Here is a 22,754-nt window from a genome sequence, read left to right on the forward strand (position 1 = left end):
ATTAAGGGTTACGGGGAGCGGGCGGGTAAGTGGAGCTGAGTCCACGGCCAGATCAGCCATGATCTTGTTGAATGGCGGAGCAGGCTCGAGGGGCTGGATGGCCTACTCCTGTTCCTAATTCTTATGTTCTTATAATCGCAGTGTGGGCTGGCCCTGGACCCTCGCCTCTTCTGGGCCCATTTAATACGATCGTGGCTGATCCGATCATGGACTCAGGTCCACTTCCCTGCTCACTCCCCATAACCCCTTATTCCCTTATCAGTTAAGAAACTGTCTATCTCTGTCTTAATGCTTACCTTGAAGTAGGGCTCTGCATTATTATTTCCGTGCAGTTTAATAGAATCTATTCTTCCACAGGATCACCTCTCAGCTGCCTTTCCCTCAAGCCAAACAAGCTCCAGTTAGCAAACACCTCGTTGTACCAAGTTTATCGGGCATGCTGAGTGACATGTAATCTAAGGGGAGAAAATCATTAGTGCGGAAACACTTTTGAAATTTTGACTACAGTCCCGAGAATGGAGGATAGCAGCTTCAAAGAACAGAACCCTCGCTGTTCACAGTGACAAGCAGCCGTTCAAAGACATCTTTTGTCATCTCATGTGAAATTTTAATAGATGATTAAAAATGGATTGATACAGGTTTGTGGCTCTCTCTCGCTTTTGAAGGCTTATTCGTCCTGCTGGGTAGGAAGTTTGAAAGACCATCGGCTCTCTTCAATCTCTTCCAGTCGCGATGATCTGCCTTGGCCTTTGAAGTTTGTTATCTATTTATTCATTCACAGGATGTGGGTGTCGTTGGCAAGGCCAGCATCTATTGCCCGTCCCTAATTGCCCCTTGAGAAGGTGGTGGTGAGCCGCCTTCTTGAACCGCTGCAGTCCCGTGTGGTAAAGGTGCCCCATAGTGCTGACTTTGTCGTAGCAGTTTTGGTACAACTGAGTGGCTCGCTGGGCCATTTCAGAGGGCAGTTAAGAGTCAACCACATTGCTGTGGGTCTGGAGTCACCTCATTGAGGTGTATAAAATTTTGAGGGGCACAGATATAGTGGATAGCAAGCATCTATTTCCCTTGGTGGAGTGGTCAATTACGAGGGGGCATAGTTTTAAGGTGGTTGGTGGAAGGTTCAGAGGGGATTTGAGCTGGTGGGGGTTTCATCACGCGGAGGGTTGTGGGGTCTGAAACTCACTGCCTGGCAGGGTGGTGGATGCAGAAACCCTCACCACATTTAAAAGGTGCTTGGATGGGCACTTGAAGTGCCGTAACCTGCAGGGTTACAGACCTAGAGCTGGTAAGTGGAATTAGACTGGATAACCTCTTGTTGGCTGGCGCAGATACGATGGTAAGAACTGCAGGGAACCGAATACAGACAAGGTGATCTCCTGGACTAGTTTCGATCGCCTGGATGGGTCGGGGAGGAATTTTCCCAGGTTTTTTTCCCCAATTGGCCTGGGTTTTTTCATCTATTTTTTACCGAGATGAGGAGAAACTTCTTCACCCAGAGAGTGGTGAACCTGTGGAATGCTTTACCACTGAAAGTAGTTGAGGCCAATTCACTAAATATATTCAAAAGGGAGTTAGATGAAGTCCTTATACTCGGGGGATCAAGGGGTTTGGCGAGAAAGCAGGAAGTGGGTACTGAAGTTGCATGTTCAGCCATGAACTCATTGAATGGCGGTGCAGGCTAGAAGGGTTGAATGGCCTACTCCTGCACCTATTTTCTATGTTTCTATGTTAGCCTCTCCCAGGAGGTCGCATGGCTCCGGTTGGGGTGGAGTGTAGAATGTTTCAGTGTAAGGGTGTCGCAATTGTGTGGGGCGGACTGGTTGGGCCGGGTGCTCTTTACCTGTCTGCCATTATTCATTGTTCATTGGTTTATATGTAACCTTCAGGGCTGCTGACCGAGGGCCATGTGGCTCTTTGTCGGCCGGCGCAGACATGATGGGCCGAAATGGCCTCCTTCTACGCTGTAAATTGCTATGTTTCTATGTTTCTATATAGGCCAGACTGGGTAAGGACAGCAGATTTCCTTCTCTAAAGGACATTAGCGAACCAATTGATTTTTTGCAACAATCCTGTAGTTTCCTGGTCACCATTACTGATCCTAACTTTGTGTTAAAATTCCAGATTTATTTCATTAACTGAATTTAAATCACCCGGCTGCCGTGTTGGGATTTGAACTTGCGTCTCCAGATTATTTGTGCAGGCTCAGCTACGATGCTACCGTACCCCTTTTTAAGTTGCAACTGTAAGGACGCCATGCAACCCACAGTGCCCACATGTATCCCACAGGGGTGTAATGCGTGCAACTGTGCGCATGCTCACAGGCTTGTGGAGTTGTTGCGTTGTGAGTGGCTTAGCCAGTCATGTGATGTTCACAAGACTCCATAAAACCCCAGCCAGTTGGGTCTAGGTCATCCGCGATGAGGTATGCACTTGTGAGCCTGGTGGATGAACCGGTAATGTGTAGTGTGATTGTTAACCTTTTGTTAAGAAACTAACTGGTTCTCAATAGCAATGTGTTGCTAGGAATTCTTCAGCAAAGAGACCACGAAGCAAATACATTACAAGGGGGGGGGGCCCTGAATTGTGCATGTAACAGACAATCACATTGGATGGGAAGACAGGCTTGCATTAAATGCGTGCAAGAATGCAAAAGTGACGGAACACTGCCAGGTGAAGGCTTAGGACGTAAAAAGCACCGTACAACCTCATGGGCATCAAGTTTAGATTTGTACATACCTGTACCTTAAGACCAGATATGGAGCAAGTAATTGTAAGTGCCTCGGATCAGTGCAAGGTAACGGTGGGTCTTACAGCTTGGCTGGTGAGAAAGGTCCTTGAACTTTGATCTGCACCGCTATCTTTTGCCTGGCGTTGTGCAGGGAAACATGTCGCTGGATGGCAAACTCCTCCCATTCCCACTGGGCTGCTCTTCTTGGGGGGAGTGGGAGGGGGAGGCCTCCAGGGGTAAGGAGGGACCACTTTCTTTGTTTCAATTCCTCAAGAAGAATCTTTGCTTCTCATCACCATAGGCGGTCCCTCGAACGAGGATGACTTGCTTCCACATGCGTTCACAGATGTTTCAATGAAGGACCCGATGTTCCAGTCCTGAACTCCAGTTGAGGGGGTGGAAGACGCCTGTGCGTGGATTTTTTTAACGTGGGGTGACCGTTGCACATCAGCCACCACACCGGGTTTGACAGAGCCAGGTCTTGGTCCAGTGGCAAGGGTTAACCAGGACGACTGGAGACCTGCTCTGCTGCACGGACCTAGTGCGCGCACATATCGCAGTGTGGGCTGGGCCCGTGCTGCCCCTGGGCCCTCGGCTCTTCTGGGCCTCGTACCCTCATTCGCTGCACCTCCGCCACGATCTCTCGCCGCCCCTCCGCCACAAAAACATTCACCACATCTATTGGAAGGGTGGCCCACTCACTGGACTACTCAAATTCTTCCACACATTTTCGACAACAAAACTCGCTTGCTTCCCCACTTGGATATATCCGGATGCCTTTCCCGTTTAAGCTGCTGCAACTATTTTAGTTGAACTTATTAAAGGGGCACTAAACCGACAAAATAAATCAAATTAAACTTTAGACATTAAATGGTTCAAATTAAAATTTGGTTGCTGGGGGTGATGATGCACTCCAGTCCCTCCGGCGCCCACCTCTTGCGGAAGGCTGCGAGCATATCGGTGGACACCGCATGCTCCATCTCTAAGGACACCCTGGCTCGGATGTAACCGTGGAAGAGAGGCAGGCAGTCAGGCTGAATGACCCCTTCGACCGCCCGCTGCCTGGATTGCTTAATGGCCACCTTGGCCAGGTCCAGGAGCAATCCTATGAGGAGGCCTTCCAACCTGCCCGCTCCCCTCCGTACAGGGTGCCCAAAGATCAGGAGTGTGGGACTGAAGTGCAACCAGAATTTGAGGAGCAGCCCCTTCAAATATTGGAAGAGAGACTGCAACCTCATATATTCAACATAGACGTGGAACACGGACTCCTCCAGACCGCAGAAATTGAAGGCGGCCTGGGAGTCCATGAAAGGACTTAACAACCGATTGTACGGGACTGGTCCATGCATCACCCTCCAGGCCAAGTCCCCAATAAATAAAGGGAGGACCCCCGCATAGAGTGCTCTCCATTGGGGACTCCCGCCTCCCCCGGACGGCAAGATGGTACGCCATGGCGTGTCCGGACGGCAGATGAGGATGGCAAGGTTGAGAGTGTGCAGGAGCAGCCCGTACAGGAAACCCCTCCGCGCAGAACTGAAAGGCACGGAGGGGATTTCCCCGAGGAGGCTCAAGTTGTGAGGCGCCGGCTCCCGAGGGAGGTTCCGGGGCTTGGCACCGATGAGGAATTCCGTTCGCACAGGGGTCAGTTCGGACGGGATCTCCTCGACACAACTAACAGAGTCAGGGTCCAGTGCTGTTTTTAGCGACTCGATGGCATCGGCCGCGCGGCAGCAAGCCTTTAAATCCCACTGCGGCGTCTGATTGTCCACCCGCTCCCCCTCCCCCCAACCCTGGAGGGGATGGTTTTTCAATTATGGAGCTCACTCGAGAATGGTAACAGGATGGTTATGTTGCTAGACTAGTAATCCAGAGGCCTGGACTAATGATCCGGAGGTATAATAACATAAGAGCATAATAATTAGGAACAGGAGTAGGCCAGTGCCCAGGTGCAACGAAACCTGGGTGTCATGGTACATCAGTCATTGAAAGTTGGCATGCAGGTAAAGCAGGCAGTGAAGAAGGCAAATGGCATGTTGGCCTTCATAGCGAGAAGATTTGAGTATAGGAGCAGGGAGGTCTTATTGCAGTTGTACAGGGCCTTGGTGAGGCCACACCTTGAATATTGTGTACAGTTTTGGTCTCCTAATCTGAGGAAGGACATTCTTGCTATTTAGGGAGTGCAGCGAAGGTTCACCAGACTGATTCCCAGGATGGCCGGACTGACATATGAAAAAAGACTGGATCGACTAGGCTAATATTCACTGGAATTTAGAAGAATGAGAGGGGATCTCATCGAAACATATAAAATTCCAACGGGATTGGACAGGTTAGATGCAGGAAGAATGTTCCCGATGTTGGGAAAGTGCAGAACCAGGGGTCACAGTCTAAGGATAAGGGGTAAGCCATTTAGGATCGAGATGAGGAGAAACCTCTTCACTCAGAGAATTGTGAACCTGTGGAATTCTCTACCACAGAAAGTTCTTGAGGTCAGTTCATTAGGTATATTCAAGAGGGTGTTAGATATGGCCCTTACGGCTAAAGGGATCAAGGGGTATGGCGAGAAAGCAGGAATGATGTACTGAAGTTGCATGATCAGCCATGATCATATTGAATGGTGGTGCAGGCTCGAAGGGCCGAATGGCCTACTCCTGCACCTATTTTCTATGTTTCTATGTTTGGTCCCTCGAACCTGCTCCGCCATTCAATAAGATCATGGCTGATCTGACCTGAGTTCAAATGTTACCACGGCAGCCGTGTAATTTAAATTCAATTAAAAAATCTGGAATGAAGTGCTAGTGACCATGAAACTATCAGATTGTCGTAAAAACCCATCTGGTTCACTAATTGTCCTTTAGGGGATGGAAATCTGCCGCCCTTACCCGGTCTGGCCGCTATTTACTACATTACAACAGTGACTGCACTCCAAAAGTACTTCATTGGCTGTAAAGCGCTTTGAGACAACCGGTGGTCGAGAAAGACACTATATAAATGCAAGTCTTTCTTTCTTTGTATGCGACTCCTGACCCACAGCAATACAGTTGACTCTTAACTCCCTCTCTGAAATGGCCCAGCGAGCCACTCAGCTGTATTGAAGAAGGCGGCTCACCACCACCTTCTTGAGGACAATTAGGGGGTGGGCAATAAATGCCGGCCTTGCCGGCGACACTCTCCGATCCCGCCAAATGAATTTTTAAAAACTCGTCATGTCCCAATTACGCTGAGACGGAAAATGCAACCGGGCGGGGGGGGGGTCAGCGCACTGCATGAACCGCTGGCCTAATATTTCTAATGTAAAAGCAAAATACAGCGGATGCTGGAATCTGAAATAAAAGCAGAGAATGCTGGGAATCTCAGCGGGTCGGACAGCATCTGTGGAGAGAGGAACAGAGTTATTGTTTCGGGTCGACGTCCCTTCGTCAGAACTGCCGAACGTTCGAAAAGAACAGATTCCTAAGGAGCACTGAAAGCGGGGAGGGGAGGAAAGAACAAAAGGGAAGGTCGGTGATAGGGTGGAAGGCAGGAGAGATTAGAGAGACAAAAGGGACGACGGGCTGCATTGAAATGGTAATGGCACGAGTTAGAAAGGGTGTGAATGGCGTAGCAATGACCAGCTGTGGCATTATAGACAAAGAGAAAAAAAGAAGAGAAGAAAGAAGAGAAAAAAAAACATAAGATGAGGGCATGGGGGGAGGGACAGGGAGCCAAAGATGGCCAGAGCTTGTGCTCTGAAATTGTTGAACCTGATGTTGAGTCGACCCCAAACGTTAACTCTGTTTCTCTCTCCACAGCTGCTGCCTGACCCGCTGAGATTTCCAGCGTGTTTCTGTTTTTATTTCTAAGGTGCGTTAAGGCACAGAGGTGGCAGTCGCCTTGCTTGTTAGCTGCTCGCCACGCAGCGAATAACATGGAAATTGCTCAGGATTTATTTCATCCCTACATTCCATTCATTCCTCCCGTTTTGCGTTGGTGAGATGAAGCACCAGAGGGAACTGGCAGCGTTTCAGTGCGGAGCAGAGCACAAGCTACAGCTTAATGAACCAATCGTTCAAGGAACCCTGCACTGAAGCTGTCCTTTCCCGCTAGAGTAAATAAACTTTGCTGAGCTGTTAATGAGTAAACGTACAAACAAGTGAGACGTTTTCAAAGAGCATAAGAACATAAGAAATAGGAGCCATTCAGTTGGATCGTGTCTGATCTTCTACCTCAACTCCACTTTCCTGCCTGGTCCTCGTATCCACTTGATTCCCTTAACATTCAAAAATCAGATGAATTGTCCTCCCTGCATCTACCCTGTCAAGCCCTGTAAGAATTTTTTCAATTTGTTTTTCAGTAAGTTTTCAATACAATGCAGGAACAGCCTTAAGAACATAAGAACATAAGTACATAAGAAATAGGAGCAGGAGTAGGCCATATGGCCCCTCGAGCCTGCTCCGCCATTCAATAAGATCATGGCTGATATGATCATGGGCTCAGCTCCACTTCCCTGCCCGCTCCCCATAATCCTTTACTCCCTTATCGCTCAAAAATCTGTCTATCTTCGTCTTAAATATATTCAATGATCCAATCTCTGGGGCAGAGAATTCCATAGATTTACAACCCTCTGAGAGAAGAAATTTCTCTTCATCTCAGTTTTAAATGGGCGGCCCCTTATTCGAAGACGATGTCCCCTAGTTTTAGTTTCCCCGATGAGAGGAAGTATTCTCTCTGCAGCCACCTTGTCGAGCCCCCTCATTATCTTATATGTTTCGATTAGATCACCCCACATTCTTCTGAACTCCAATGAGTACAGGCCCAACCTACTCAACCTATCTTCATAAGTTAACCCCCTCATCTCCGGAATCAACCTAGTGAACCTTCTCTGAACAGCCTCCAATGCAAGTATATCCTTTCGTAAATATGGAGACCAAAACTGTACGCAGTACTCCAGGTGTGGCCTCACCAATACCCTGTACAGGTGTAGCAATTAGGAGCAGGAGTCGGCCACTTGGCCCCTCGAGCCTGCTCCGCCATTCAATAAGGTCATGGCTGATCTTCGACCTCAACTCCACCTTCCTGCCCGATCCCCATATCCCTTGATTCTCTTAATATCCAAAAATCTATCGATCTCTGTCTTGAATATACTCAACGACTGAGCCTCCACAGCCCTCTGGGGCAGAGAATTCCAAAGGTTCACCACCCTCCAAGTGAAGAAATTTCTCCTCATCTCAGTCCTAAATGGCCGACCCCTTATTCTGAGACTGTGACCCCTGGTTCTAGACTCCCCAGCCGGGGGGAAACATCCTCACTGCATCTACCCTGTAAGAATTTTTTCAATAAGTTTTTCAATAAGTTTTCAATATAATGCAGAAACAGCCTTAAAAGGCAAACGCTCTCCTTGTGCAGTCAGCATGGTCAACAAACAAGGATAAAATGCAGTATTGAGCTAAAAGGAAAGCTTCACTGAAATGCAAGGCTCGGTTTTAATCCTGCATACTGGGAGAGCTATAAAAAGTAACAAGATTGCACTAGAGAGGGTGCAGAGGAGATATACGAGGATGTAGCCAGATTGGATAGGCTGGGGTTGTTTCTTTGGAGCAGAGGAGACTGAGGGTGGACTTAATTGAGGTGCATAAAATTATGAGGGGCCGAGATGGAGTGGATAGGAAGGACTCAGTTCCCTTAGCACAGATGGGAACGTAGACTTGAAGTATTTAGTAGAAGAATTAGAGGGGAGTTGAGGAGAGCTGTTTTCACCCAGAGGGTGGTGGGGGTCTGGAATTCACTGTCTGAAAGGGTGGTAGAGGCAGAAACCCTCATCATATTTAAAAACTACTTGGATGTGTACTTGAAGTGCCATGACATAGAAACATAGAAACATAGAAAATAGGTGCAGGAGCAGGCCATTCAGCCCTTCTAGCCTGCACCGCCATTCAATGAGTTCATGGCTGAACATGAAACTTCAGTACCCCCTTCCTGCTTTCTCGCCATACCCCTTGATCCCCCGAGTAGTAAGGACTTCATCTAACTCCCTTTTGAATATATTTAGTGAATTGGCCTCAACTACTTTCTGTGGTAGAGAATTCCACAGGTTCACCACTCTCTGGGTGAAGAAGTTTCTCCTCATCTCGGTCCTAAATGGCTTACCCCTTATCCTTAGACTGTGACCCCTGGTTCTGGACTTCCCCAACATTGGGAACATTCTTCCTGCATCCAACCTGTCCAAACCCTTCAGAATTTTAAACGTTTCTATGAGGTCCCCTCTCACTCTTCTGAACTCCAGTGAATACAAGCCCAGTTGATCCTGTCTTTCTTGATAGGTCAGTCCCACCATCCCGGGAATCAGTCTGGTGAATCTTCGCTGCACTCCCTCAATAGCAAGAACGTCCTTCCTCAAGTTAGGAGACCAAAACTGTACACAATACTCCAGGTGTGGCCTCACCAAGGCCCTATACAACTGTAGCAACACCTCCCTGCCCCTGTACTCAAATCCCCTCGCTATGAAGGCCAACATACCATTTGCTTTCTTAACCGCCTGCTGTACCTGGATGCCAATCTTCAATGACTGATGTACCATGACACCCAGGTCTCGCTGCACCTTCCCCCTTCCTAATCTGTCACCATTCAGATAATAGTCTGTCTCTCTGTTTTTACCACCAAAGTGATAACCTCACATTTATCCACATTATACTTCATCTGCCACGCATTTGCCCACTCACCTAACCTATCCAAGTCACTCTGCAGCCTCATAGCATCCTCCTCGCAGCTCACACTGCCACCCAACTTAGTGTCATCCGCAAATTTGGAGATACTACATTTAATCCCCTCGTCTAAATCATTAATGTACAATGTAAACAGCTGGGGCCCCAGCACAGAACCTTGCGGTACCCCACTAGTCACTGCCTGCCATTCTGAAAAATACCCATTTACTCCTACTCTTTGCTTCCGGTCTGACAACCAGTTCTCAATCCGCGTCAGCACACTACCCCCAATCCCATGTGCTTTAACTTTGCACATTAATCTCCTGTGTGGGACCTTGTCGAAAGCCTTCTGAAAGTCCAAATATACCACATCAACTGGTTCTCCTTTGTCCACTTTACTGGAAACATCCTCAAAAAATTCCAGAAGATTTGTCAAGCATGATCTCCCTTTCACAAATCCATGCTGACTTGGACCTATCATGTCACCATTTTCCAAATGCGCTGCTATGACATCCTTAATAATTGATTCCATCATTTTACCCACTACTGAGGTCAGGCTGACCGGTCTATAATTCCCTGCTTTCTCTCTCCCTCCTTTTTTAAAAAGTGGGGTTACATTGGCTACCCTCCACTCGATAGGAACTGATCCAGAGTCAATGGAATGTTGGAAAATGACTGTCAATGCATCCGCTATTTCCAAGGCCACCTCCTTAAGTACTCTGGGATGCAGTCCATCAGGCCCTGGGGATTTATCGGCCTTCAATCCCATCAATTTCCCCAACACAATTTCCCGACTAATAAAGATTTCCCTCAGTTCCTCCTCCTTACTAGACCCTCTGACCCCTTTTATATCCGGAAGGTTGTTTGTGTCCTCCTTAGTGAATACTGAACCAAAGTACTTGTTCAAATGGTCGGCCATTTCTTTGTTCCCCGTTATGACTTCCCCTGATTCTGACTGCAGGGGACCTACGTTTGTCTTTACTAACCTTTTTCTCTTTACATACCTATAGAAACTTTTGCAATCCGCCTTAATGTTCCCTGCAAGCTTCTTCTCGTACTCCATTTTCCCTGCCCTAATCAAACCCTTTGTTCTCCTCTGCTGAGTTCTAAATTTCTCCCAGTCCCCAGGTTCGCTGCTATTTCTGGCCAATTTGTATGCCACTTCCTTGGCTTTAATACTATCCCTGATTTCCCTTGATAGCCACGGTTGAGCCACCTTCCCTTTTTTATTTTTACACCAGACAGGAATGTACAATTGTTGTAATTCATCCATGCGGTCTCTAAATGTCTGCCATTGCCCATCCACAGTCAACCCCTTAAGTATCATTCGCTAATCTATCTTAGCCAATTCACGCCTCATACCTTCAAAGTTACCCTTCTTTAAGTTCTGGACCATGGTCTCTGAATTAACTGTTTCATTCTCCATCCTAATGCAGAATTCCACCATATTATGGTCACTCTTCCCCAAGGGGCCTCGCACAATGAGATTGTTAATTAATCCTCTCTCATTACACAACACCCAGTCTAAGATGGCCTCCCCCCTAGTTGGTTCCTCGACATATTGGTCTAGAAAACCATCCCTTATGCACTCCAGAAAATCCTCCTCCACCGTATTGCTTCCAGTTTGGCTAGCCCAATCTATATGCATATTAAAGTCACCCATTATAACTGCTGCAACTTTATTGCATGACCTACAGGACTACGGACCAAGAGCTGAAAAGTGTGATTGGGCTGGATAGCTCTTTGTCGGCCGGCGCGGACACGATGGGCCGAAATGGCCTCCTTCCGTGCTGTGACTTTCTATGATTCTATGATTCAACAAAGGAATTCAAAGAAAGTGATGTGGTACCTGTATAAAATGAGAGTATGAAAAAAAACTTGTAAGGGATAGAAACATAGAAAACATAGAAACATAGAAAATAGGTGCAGGAGTAGGCCATTCGGCCCATCGAGCCTGCACTACCATTCAATATGATCATGGCTGATCATGCAATTTCAGTACCCCACTTCTGCCTTCTCTCCATACCCCTTGATCCCTTTAGCTGTAAGGGCCACATCTAGCTCCCTTTTGAATATATCTAATGAACTGGCCTCGACAACTCTCTGCAGTAGAGAATTCCACAGGTTCACAACTCTCTGAGTGAAGAAGTTTCTCCTCTTCTCAGTCCTAAATGGCTTACCCCTTATCCTTAGACTGTGACCCCTGGTTCTGGACTTCCCCAATATCGGGAACATTCTTCCTGCATCTAACCTGTCCAGCCCCGTCAGAATTCTATATGTTTCTAACAACTCTAACATAAATATATTGTTTTAAATATATTCGAGACAGAGAGTGGTAAGCCAGAATGTGGGTCCATTAAAATCAGATGCAGGTGATATTGGCCCAGAAATCCCGGCCTTGCCGGGCCCATACGGAGTGTGTACGGACCCAGGAATGCATCACAAAAGCCGGTTTTCGGCGCACAATGCGCACGTGCTGGAAACCGGCTTTACCAATCTGTCAAGTTTCCGGCTTGACAGATCGCCCTCATCTCGGGAGCGAGAACATTCCCATGGCAGAGAATGGGCTATTTTCCCATCTCTTGCCCCACGAATGTCCTTAAAACTCCTGCGCCTACATTTACTAGCATAAGAGTTTAAAAACATATCAAAAAACACATTGAAATAAAATTTAAAAATGCATATTTCTGTTAAAAACCCTGCCCACTCAGGTAATTTTATTTTCAACCATAATTAAAACTTTTTTAAAAAATCGACAAATATTTATTTTTTTTTGAAAATGTTTCTATCAAGTTTAATTTCTATAGTGTATTTATGTTTTTTTAATGTTTTATGTAGTGTTTGGCTGTTTGCGGGTGTGAATGAGAAAATACTTTACTGTGATTGGGTGTCCAGGCCCACGAGACTCCTACAGGCGTCCCAACGTGAACACGCCCCGTTGCACATGAAGTGGGGGCCTCGAGTCTGGGATCTCTAGCGAGCATTCGACCAAAAGGTAAGCGTGCATTTTTTGTCCTATTTTTAGTCGAACGCCCACGGGAAGAAGAAACCGGGATTTCTGGGCCATTATAACAACAACAACTTGATTTATATAGCACCTTTACAGATCCATTAGAATTATACCAAGGCGTAAAGATTACCTGAGCACAGTGAATACAGGACAATTGGGAGGGGAGCAGTGCATCTCTGTACGGGAGTCGAACCAACGTTCCATCCACTTAGATGAATGGACAGAAAATCAGGCGGACTCCATTAAGGGATGTGCATTCCTCTCCACCCAGCTGTGGCTAAGTGGGCAGCACTCTCTCCTCTGAGCCAGACATAGTCAGTTCAAGATTTGAGCACAAAAATCTAGGCTGGCACTCCCACTGCACTGTCGGAGGTGCCGTCTTTCAGATGAGACGTTAAACCGAGGCCCCGTCCGCTCTATCAGGTGGATGTAAAAGATCCCACAGCACTATTTCAAAGAAGAGCAGGGGAGTTATCCCCGGTGTCCCAACCAATATTTATTCCTCAATCAACATCACTAAAAAACAGATTATCTGGTCATGACTACACTCCAAAAGTACTTCAATGGCTGTAAAGCGCATTGAGACATCCAGTGGTCGTGAAAGGCGCTATATAAATGCAAGTCTTTCTTTCTATTATCGCATTGCTGTTTGTGGGAGCTTGCTGTGCGCAAATTGGCTGCTGTGTTTCCTACATTACAACAGTGACTATACTCCAAAAATACTTCATTGGCTGTAAAACCCTTTGGGATGTCCAGTGTTCGTGAAAGACGCTATATAAATGCAAGTCTTTCTTTCAATTTTCCTGCACCCAGGCGATTCAATTATTCCCCAGGCGCAGGGGCAGGAAAATCTCTCTCTCTCTCTCTCAGGCAGTCCCCCGGAGTGGAGGATGACTTGTGACATGTATTCAACTGTCATTGTAACCCATGTATAAGCTGACCTAAGTTGTACACCTTGAGAACATTGACCACAAGGGGGTGAACTTGTGGGAGACACTCCTAACGTGGACTTTCGGGTCTAAAAGGGGAAGCTCCACCCACCTTCATCACTTGAGGTCTTGGTATTAAAGGCAACTGGTCAGAGAGTGACCTTCTCTCAAGAATACTGTAAGTAAGGACATATCATTGGCGACGAGAAACTGGGATTTAAACCACGCGAGCATGACCACTAGCAGCACAGAAGAGAGGTACTGTGTTGGTGATGATTGGGACAACTTTACTGAGAGACTACAGCAAAGTTTTGTCACTAAGGAATGGTTGGGACAGGATTCGGCTGATAAACGCAGGGCTCATCTCCTGACGGTTTGTGGATCCAGAACGTACTCCCTGATGAAGGACTTTCTAGCGCCAGAGAAGCCGGCGGACAAGACGTTCGAAGAGCTTAGTAAGTTGATCGGGGAACACCTTAAACCGGCGAGGAGCATGTACATGGCGAGACACCAGTTTTACACGTACCGGCGGCGAGAAGGGAAAAGCGTTCCAGACTTCGTGGCAGACCTCCGGCGACTGGCGAGCCTATGTAAGTTCCCAGATGCATGCAGAGCAGAGATGCTGCAAGACTTTTTTATTGAGGGCATCGGGCACGCTGGGGTTTTCAGGAAACTGATTGAGACCAAAGACTTGACCCTGGAAACGGCAGCTCTGATAGCCCAGACATTTATCTCAGGGGAGGAAGAGACCAGAATGATGTATGCCAAAATTCTTGGCTCAAATGCAGCAAACGACCAGGGAGTCAACATTGTTAATGCGGCACACAGTTCTCTAGGCAGACAAGGGCAATCGGACATACCCCAGTATGTAGTCGAACCCAAAGGGGGAATTCAACAGAGACAATGGCTAGCTGAACGGTGATTCATGCCATCGCAATGGACAATGCGGCCAGTAATGGGGCCATCAACACCTGTTAATGGAGCACTTAAGGACAGTTACAGAGACAGTCAGAGATGATCGACTGGTAATGGACCTTTTGTTTCCAACAACGGGGCCTCCAGCTCATGCTGGAGGTGTGGAGGCAAACACCCAGCCAGAGCTTGCAGGTATCAGCAATATACCTGCAGAAACTGCAACGTCAGCGGTCACTTGGCGCGTATGTGCAGGAAGCCTGCAGCCAGGTTGATGTACGAGGAGGACGGGCCCGATGTAAGCCCTACGAGGCCAAATGAATACTGGGGGAAATCGCTGGAAGCTGAAGTTCAGCGAGTTCATGTGGAGCACATATACAGTTCATATACCAGGACGCCACCGATAATGATGAAAGTGCTCCTCAATGGCATCCCAGTATCAATGGAGCTAGACACAGGGACCAGCCAGTCCCTGATGAGTATCAAACAGTTCGAAAGGTTGTGGGTGTCCAAGGCCGGGAGACCAAAATTATTGCCGATTGATGCACAGCTATGGACATATACAAAGGAGATCATTCCGGTGCTAGGCAGCGCCATGGTAGTTGTGACCTACAAAGATTCGGAGAATAGGTTGCCACTCTGGATTGTCCCGGGGGACAGTCCCGCACTACTGGGGAGGAGATGGCTTGCTGTCATGAACTGGAAAGGGGACAATGTCAATGCAATTTCTTCTGTGGAGCGAGTATCATGCTTACAGGTCCTGGACAAATTTGACTCATTATTTCAACCCGGAAATGGCACTTTCATGAAGTTCAAGATAGTGGTTCACATAAACCCAAACACCAGTCCAGTACACCACAAGGCCAGAGCGGTGCCGTACGTGATGCAGGAAAAGATAGAATGCGAATTGGACCGTCTGCTGAGGGAAGGCATCATCTCGCCAGTCGAATTCACTGACTGGGTGAGCCCGATCGTGCTGGTGCTCAAGGCGGATGGGTCGGTCAGGATATGTGGCGATTACAAGGCCACCATCAATCAGGTGTCACTCCAAGTGAAGTACCCGCTACCGAAAGCAGAGGACCTCTTTGCGACGCTTTCCAGTGGCAAACTTTTTTCAAAATTGGACCTGACCCAGGAGCTGGTAAGTGAGTCGAAGAAGTTGACCACCATCACGACACACAAGGGGTTGTTTGAGTACAACAGATGTCCGTTCGGGATTCGTTCGGCCGCCGCGATCTTTCAGCGAAATATGGAAAGCCTTCTCAAGTCGATTCCAAGGATGGTGGTTTTTCAAGACGACATCCTCATCACGGGTTACGATACTGAAGAACACCTCCACAACCTGGAGGAGGTGCTACGCAGACTGGACCGGGTAGGGCTGCGACTGAAAAAGGCGAAGTGCGTCTTCTTAGCTCCAGAGGTAGAATTCCTGGGGATGAGGGTAGCAGCAAACAGGATCAGACCTACTGCAACCAAAACGGAAGCGATCCAGAGAGCACCCAGACCCCGTAACATGATGGAGCTGCGTTCGTTCCTGGGGCTCCTTGAACTGTTTTGGTAACTTTCTTCCCAAATTGAGCACGCTGTTAGAGCCGCTACACGTGCTCCGACATAAAGGTCGTGATTGGGTCTGGGGGGACAGCCAGGAAAGGGCTTTTGATAGAGCATGCAATTTGTTATGCTCCAACAATCTGTTAACGCTATATGACCCGTGTAAGAAACTAATTTTAACGTGCGATGCGTCATCCTATAGGGTCGGGTGTGTGTTGCAGCATGTAAATGCCAAGGGTCAATTACAGCCGGTAGCTTATGCTTCCAGATGTCTGTCCCAGGCAGAAAGGGGCTACGGGGTGGTAGAAAAGGAAGCGCTCGCATGTGTATATGCAGTAAAAAAATGCACCAGTACCTGTTTGGCAGGAAATTTGAGCTGGAGACAGATCACAAACCCCTAACGTCCCTTTTGGTCGACAACAAGGCCATAAATGCGAATGCACCGGCCCACATACAGAACCGGGCACTGAAAACTGCGCCGATGCACTCAGCAGGCTCCCACTAGCCACCACTGAGGGGGCTGAGATGGTCATGGCTGTTGATGCTTTCGAAAGCGAAGGCTCACCTGTGACAGTCCGTCAGATTAAAGTCTGGACAAATAAAGACTCACTATTATCTTTAGTTAAGAAATGTGTCCTGAATGGGGACTGGACAGCCACATACGGGGCATGCCCTGAGGAATTTAAACCAATTCATAGGCGCAGGGATGAACTCTCGATTCAGGCCGATTGCCTACTGTGGGGAAACCGAGTAGTCATGCCCCAGATGGGCAGAGAGGTGTTTATCAGAGAACTTCACAATGAGCACTCGGGCATTGTCATGATGAGGGCAATTGCCAGGTCACACGTTTGGTGGCCAGGGATAGATGCAAACCTGGAACTTTGTGTTCGCAGGTGCAACACGTGTGCTCAGCTGGGCAACGCACCCAGGAAAGCCCCCCTTAACCCCTGGTCCTGGCCCGCCAAGCCTTGGTCACGCATCCATGTGGACTACGCAGGTCCTTTCATGGGAAAAATGTTTTTGGTTGTAGTAGACGCCTACTCCAAATGGATTGAGTGTGACATTTTAAATTCAAGCACATCCTCTGCCACGGTAGAAAGTCTACGGGCAATGTTCGCCACCCACGGTCTACCGAATGTCTTGGTCAGCGACAATAGCCCGTGCTTCACAAGCACTGAATTCCAGGACTTCATGGCAGGCAATGGAATCAACCATGTTAGAACGGCACCGTTCAAGCCGGCCTCAAACGGCCAGGTGGAACGAGCAGTGCAGATAATCAAACAGGGGATGCTCAGAATCCAAGGGGGTTCCCTACAAAGCCGCTTATCACGCTTCCTGTTGGCCAACAGATCCCGACCACACTCACTCACAGGGGTTCCACCCGCAGAGCTGCTAATGAAAAGGATGCTCAAAACCCGGTTATCCCTTATACACCCCACCATGAAAGAAATTGTCGAGAGCAGGCGTCAGTCACAATGTGACTACCATGACAGGAGTGCGAGGGCACGATGTATTGATGTCAATGACCCTGTTTTTGTCCTTAATTACGCTGCAGGGCCCAAATGGCTCGCAGGCACTGTGATTGTCAAAGAGGGGAATAGGGTTTTGGTAGTTAAACTTACCAATGCACAAATCTGCCACAAACACATGGATCAAACTAAAAGGAGGTTCAGCAACCCCATAGAAGAAACAGAGGAAGAACACGACGTAGAGTTTACTTCACCACAGGTGACTGAACACGGGAATCAAGTGAAGGAGAGTCAGTCACTGTGGGCAGTCCAGACAGGCCTGAGGCACTGCAAACAGCAGACACTCAGGCCAGCGCCCAACAACCGGAGCCCCAACTCAGGCGCTCTACAAGGGAGCGTAAACCACCAGAGAGACTCAACCTGTGATCCCAATAAGACTTTGGGGCGGAGGTGATGTCATGTATTCAACTATTATTGTAACCGATGTATAAGCTGACCTAAGTTGTACACCTTGAAAACATTGACCACAAGGGGGTGAACTTGTGGGAGACTAGGAAACCTGGACTTTTGGGTATAAAAGGGGATGCTCCACCCACCTTCATCACTTGAGGTCTTGGTAATAAAGGTAACTGGTCACAGAGTGACCTTCTCTCAAGTATGGGCCTTGTGTGCATTTATACTGTATAGTAAGGACGTATTAACTTGCTTCCACACGAATGAGTTCTCAGGTGACTGATGAATCCAATGTGGGACCTACAGACCTACAGTGGGGCAGACGGTGGCTGGAGGGACGGGAGGGTGGGGGGGCTTGGGTTGTCATGCGTTCCTTCCGCTGTTTGCGTTTGGCTTCCGCGTGCTCCCGGCAAAGAGACTCGAGGGAGTTCGGCGCCTTCCCGGGTGCTTCTCCTCCACTTTGAGCGGTCTTGGGCCAAGGATTCCCAGGTGTCAGTGGGGGATGTTGCACCTTTTCAAGTGTCGTCGACTCCATCCCACAGCATGCCACCCGCCACCACCTCAGCACAAGCCCCGCCCAGCATGAGGTTGAAAAGGCCATCCGACAACTGAAGAACACCAAGGTCTCAGAGCAGATGGACTTCCCGCCGAAGCGCTAAAGCATGGCGGAGAAGCACGATTGGCGCCAATTCCATCAACTCATCTCTCTGATTTGGGAGGAGACGAGCACGCTGGGGGATCTCAGAGATGCCGTAATCGTGAGCATCTTCAAGAAGGGTGACACGTCCGACTGCGGTAACTGCAGAGGGGTTTCCCTGCTGTCTGCCGCAGGGAAAGTCACCGCAAGAATCCTCCTCAATCGGGAAAATCTGACCCACCAACAGGCATTCGGCACCGGTTTTTGGTAAGAGCGACAAAAGGCTTGAGATAGAAAATGTGACTGTGTGCTCACCCACAGTGGCTTACCATTGAGATGCTTAGATATGGTCGATGACAGATGTTCACTAATTCCGGAAAACAAACCCAGAGCATGCATGATCTAACGCCTTTGAGTTGCTTCCTAATTCTGCCATCCTAAGATGCATTATTGCCCAGATGGATTGAGGCAGACACCGGTTCACACACAGAACCATCAATTAGCCCAGATGTGCAAGGCAGCGGCAACTCACACAAACGAATTAGTTGGGAAAGAGGTTTAAGTGAGATTTTATTTGAGAAGGCCAATATTTAGATGAGAGCCCTAAAAACTGCCTCTCATTATTGCAGGACAGATGTAGCAGGGTTGGGTGGGGCAGGGGGGGGGTGGTGTGTGGGGCCAAAGATTAATCTGCCCCCTTTACGACTAAAAGTAGGACATGACACCTTGTGCATAATACATGAGAGCCGAAAGAACAAGGGTATGAGAGAGCGAGAGCGAGAAAGGTGACAAAGAGGTGAAGGAAGATACGGAGGCAAATGGAAGAAGACAGCATCAGGCAAGGACGGAGTTGGTGAACTGAGAAGAAATATATATTTTTTAAATCAACAGCAAGAGCACAGGGAACCGACTTTTAAACAGTGAGAAACTGTACAGCATGTTAGCAGCTGTAACCATTTCCGAGCCTGTGAGTTCAGTAAGAGACAGTAAATTCCCCTAATGAGACTTTAGACTAACAATCCTCCTGTTCAGTGTCAAACGCGCATTGGCATTCTTAGACTAATTAAAGAGATTGCTACCCGTACTTGGGGGATTTCGCTTTTGTTACTGTCAAGAATGCAGAGGGCAGAAACTCCATTCTCCAAGCCGGCTGCTAAGTGCACGAGTTAAGATAATCACTCAGTGTAGCAGATGAGATGGATTTGCACTAATGCAGTATGTGTTCAGTGCTGACAGTATTTATAACAATATCGTTTAATGGTCTATTTACAACTTGTTCTTCAAGGCATCCTGATTGTGTAAATGGTAAAAGGGTTTGTTTCACAACTGGAGTATTGTGTCCAATTCTGGGCACCACACTTTAGGAAGGATGTGAAGGCCTTCGAGAGGGTGCAGAACAGATTTACGAGAATGGTTCCAGGGATGAGAGACTTCAGTTACGTGGATAGACTGGAGAAGCTGGGGTTGTTCTCCGTGGAGCAGAGAAGGTTGAGAGGAGATTTGATCGAGGTGTTCAAAATCATGAGGGAGCTGGACAGAGTAGAGAGAGAGAGAGTGTTCCCATTGGCGGAAGGGTCAAGAGGGCACAGATTTAAGGTGATTGGCAAAAGAACCAGAGGCGACATGAGGAAAAACTTTCTTAAGCAGCGAGTGGTTAGGATCTGGAATGCGCTGCCTGAGAGGGTGGTGGAGGCAGATTCAATCGTGGCTTTCAAAAGGGAGTTGGATAAGTACCTGAAGGAAAAATATTTGCAGGGCTACGGGGAAAGGGCGGAGGGAGTGGGACTGGCTGAGATGCTCTTGCAGAGAGCCGGCACGGGCTCGATGGGCCGAATGGCCTCCTTCTGTGCTGTAACCGTTCTAGGATTCTATATGCAGGTCACAGGGTCAACTAGCCTTGGGATTTTAATCTTACCAGGAAAGAAATATGTTCATGCGGCCCGTCGAGCCCATGCCGGCTCGCTGCAAGAGCACCTCAGCCAGTCCCACTCCCCCCGCCCTTTCCCCCCTAGCCCTGAAAATGTTTTTCCTTCAGGTACTTATCCAACTCTCTTTTGAAAGCCACGATTGAGTCTGCCTCCACCATCCTCTCAGGCCGTGCATTCCAGATCCTCCGTAAAAATATTTTCCCTCATGTCACCTTTGGTTCTTTTGCCAATCACCTTAAATCTGTGACCTCTGGTTCTCCACCCTTCCACCAATGGGAACAGTTTCTCTCTCTCTACTCTGTCCGGACCCCTCATGATTTTGAACACCTCTATCAAATCTCCTCTCAACCTTCTCTGCTCCAAGGAGAACAACCCCAGCTTCTCCAGTCCATCCACGCAACTGGTCCATCATCCCTGGAACCATTCTTGTTAAACTTTCCTGCACCCTCTCTAAGGCCTTCACATCCTTCCTAAAGTGCAGTGCCCAGAATTGGACACAATACTCCAGTTGAGGCCGAACCTGTGTTTTATACAGGTTCATCATAACTTCCTTGCTCTTGTACTCTCTGCCTCTACTCATGAAGCCCAGGAATCCAGGATCATTCGCGTGCGGGCGTTTGTGTAAGTTAGCAAAACGCTGAAACTACTTTGAAATTTTCATGGGCTTAGATCATTCTCGTAGAACCTGAAAGGCCAGGTGACATAAATATCAACGCTGGTCTTTGGGAAGAACCGTTTTATTTGAGGGCGAGATGTTGCACACAATGGTTGTGAAATTGAGCATTGGCGGGGGATGCAAATACAGGCGGTAACGCATTGATCATCTTTTATAGTCCTCGCCCAATATCCCGTTCCAATAGAACCACCAACGAGCGTGTCCTACAACAACAACAACTTGTATTGGCATAGCGCCTTTAATGTAGTGAAACGTCCCGAGGCGCTTCACAGGAGTAAAACGAGATTTAAAAAATTGACACCGAGCCGCACAAGTACAAATTAACATAGGTGACCAAAACGTTGGTCAAAAAGGTAGGTTTTAATGAGTGTCTTGAAGGAGGAAAGCGAGGCGGAGAGGTTCAGGCGGGGAGTTCCAGAGCTTGAGGCTCAGGCAACAGAAGGCACGGCCACCGATGGTGGAGCGATTATAATCAGGGATGCTCAAGAGGGCAGAATTAGAGGAGCGCAGACATCTCGGGGGGGTTGTGGGACTGGAGGGGATTACAGAGATAGGGAGGGGCGAGGGCCATGGAGGGATTTGAAAACAAGGATGAGAATTTTAAAATCGAGGCGCTGCTTAACCGGGAGCCAATAGCGATTCTAACTGTTCGACGTCATCGTCCACTTCTCCACTTCCTCCTCCACCCAATTACACATCTAACTTTTCCCAGTTGTGACAAAGGGTCTTCGGCCTGAAACGTTAACTCTGTTTCTCTCGCCACAGCTGCTGCCCGACCTGTTGAGCGTATCCAGCATTTTCTGTTTTTATCCCCGAGTCCTAGACTGCCCAACAAGTGGAAATAGTTTCCATCTACCCTCTCAGTTCCCAGAGGCTACCACACGGCCTACTTCGGCTCCTGATTCTGATGTTCTGCTCACTAAATGATTCATTCGGAACATCTATTTATGTTTAGTGCCGAGCTTATGAAGTAAAACTTTTTTCCTCGACAAAATGGCATCAGTCCCGACACATCTCAACTCATTCCCTAGCTTCATGTCATTGGGCACATCGCACAAAGGCAGAAGTGGCAATCAATTAGCCTTAGCAACAACAGGATGATTATACAATGAATCCCTCAGGCCACAAGAGAAGGCAGTAGGAGAACGTGCGGAAACCCAGGATTTTTGTATGTGTCTCTTTTTTTTGCAGCTCTTTGTCCTCTCTTGAGTTTTGTGGCAGCACGGGAGAAGAATAGACAATTACTCAGAGTCAGTGCCTCTACTGTTTGCCGCGAGTGCCAAAGATGTGACATTACAACAGTGGGAAGTGTCATCGCTTCAAGGCATGTCTGTGAAGGGCTGTCGGCAGGCACTGGCGGGAAAGGCGTTAATGTTAATGGAGGCTAACCTTCAATCTTGTCCCACAACTCACCCATCTCTCTCTTCCTAATTGCTGCCGATGTATTACAGCCGCTTCTTATTGGGTTACCACACCAGCCAGAATTGTGGGGAGACGCCTTAACTGGGGACTCGTGGGCCGAGAGAGCGGATCGTCACGTTTTACAGGCGTGAAACAGGCACCCAAGGGTCTAGCACGGAGGACGAAGTTTGCGTGCTCATGAGGAGAGATTGAGCAGACTAGGCCCATATTATCTCGCGTTTAGAAGGATGAGGGGTGATCTCATTGAAACATACAAAATTCTTGACAGGGTAGATGCAGGGAGGATGTTTCCCCTGGGCTGGGGTATCTAGAACCAAGGTCATAGTCTCAGGATAAGGGGTCGGCCATTTAGGACTGAGATG

This window comes from Pristiophorus japonicus, chromosome 19, assembly GCF_044704955.1.
Source record: "Pristiophorus japonicus isolate sPriJap1 chromosome 19, sPriJap1.hap1, whole genome shotgun sequence".
In the NCBI taxonomy this organism is placed as follows: domain Eukaryota; kingdom Metazoa; phylum Chordata; class Chondrichthyes; family Pristiophoridae; genus Pristiophorus; species Pristiophorus japonicus.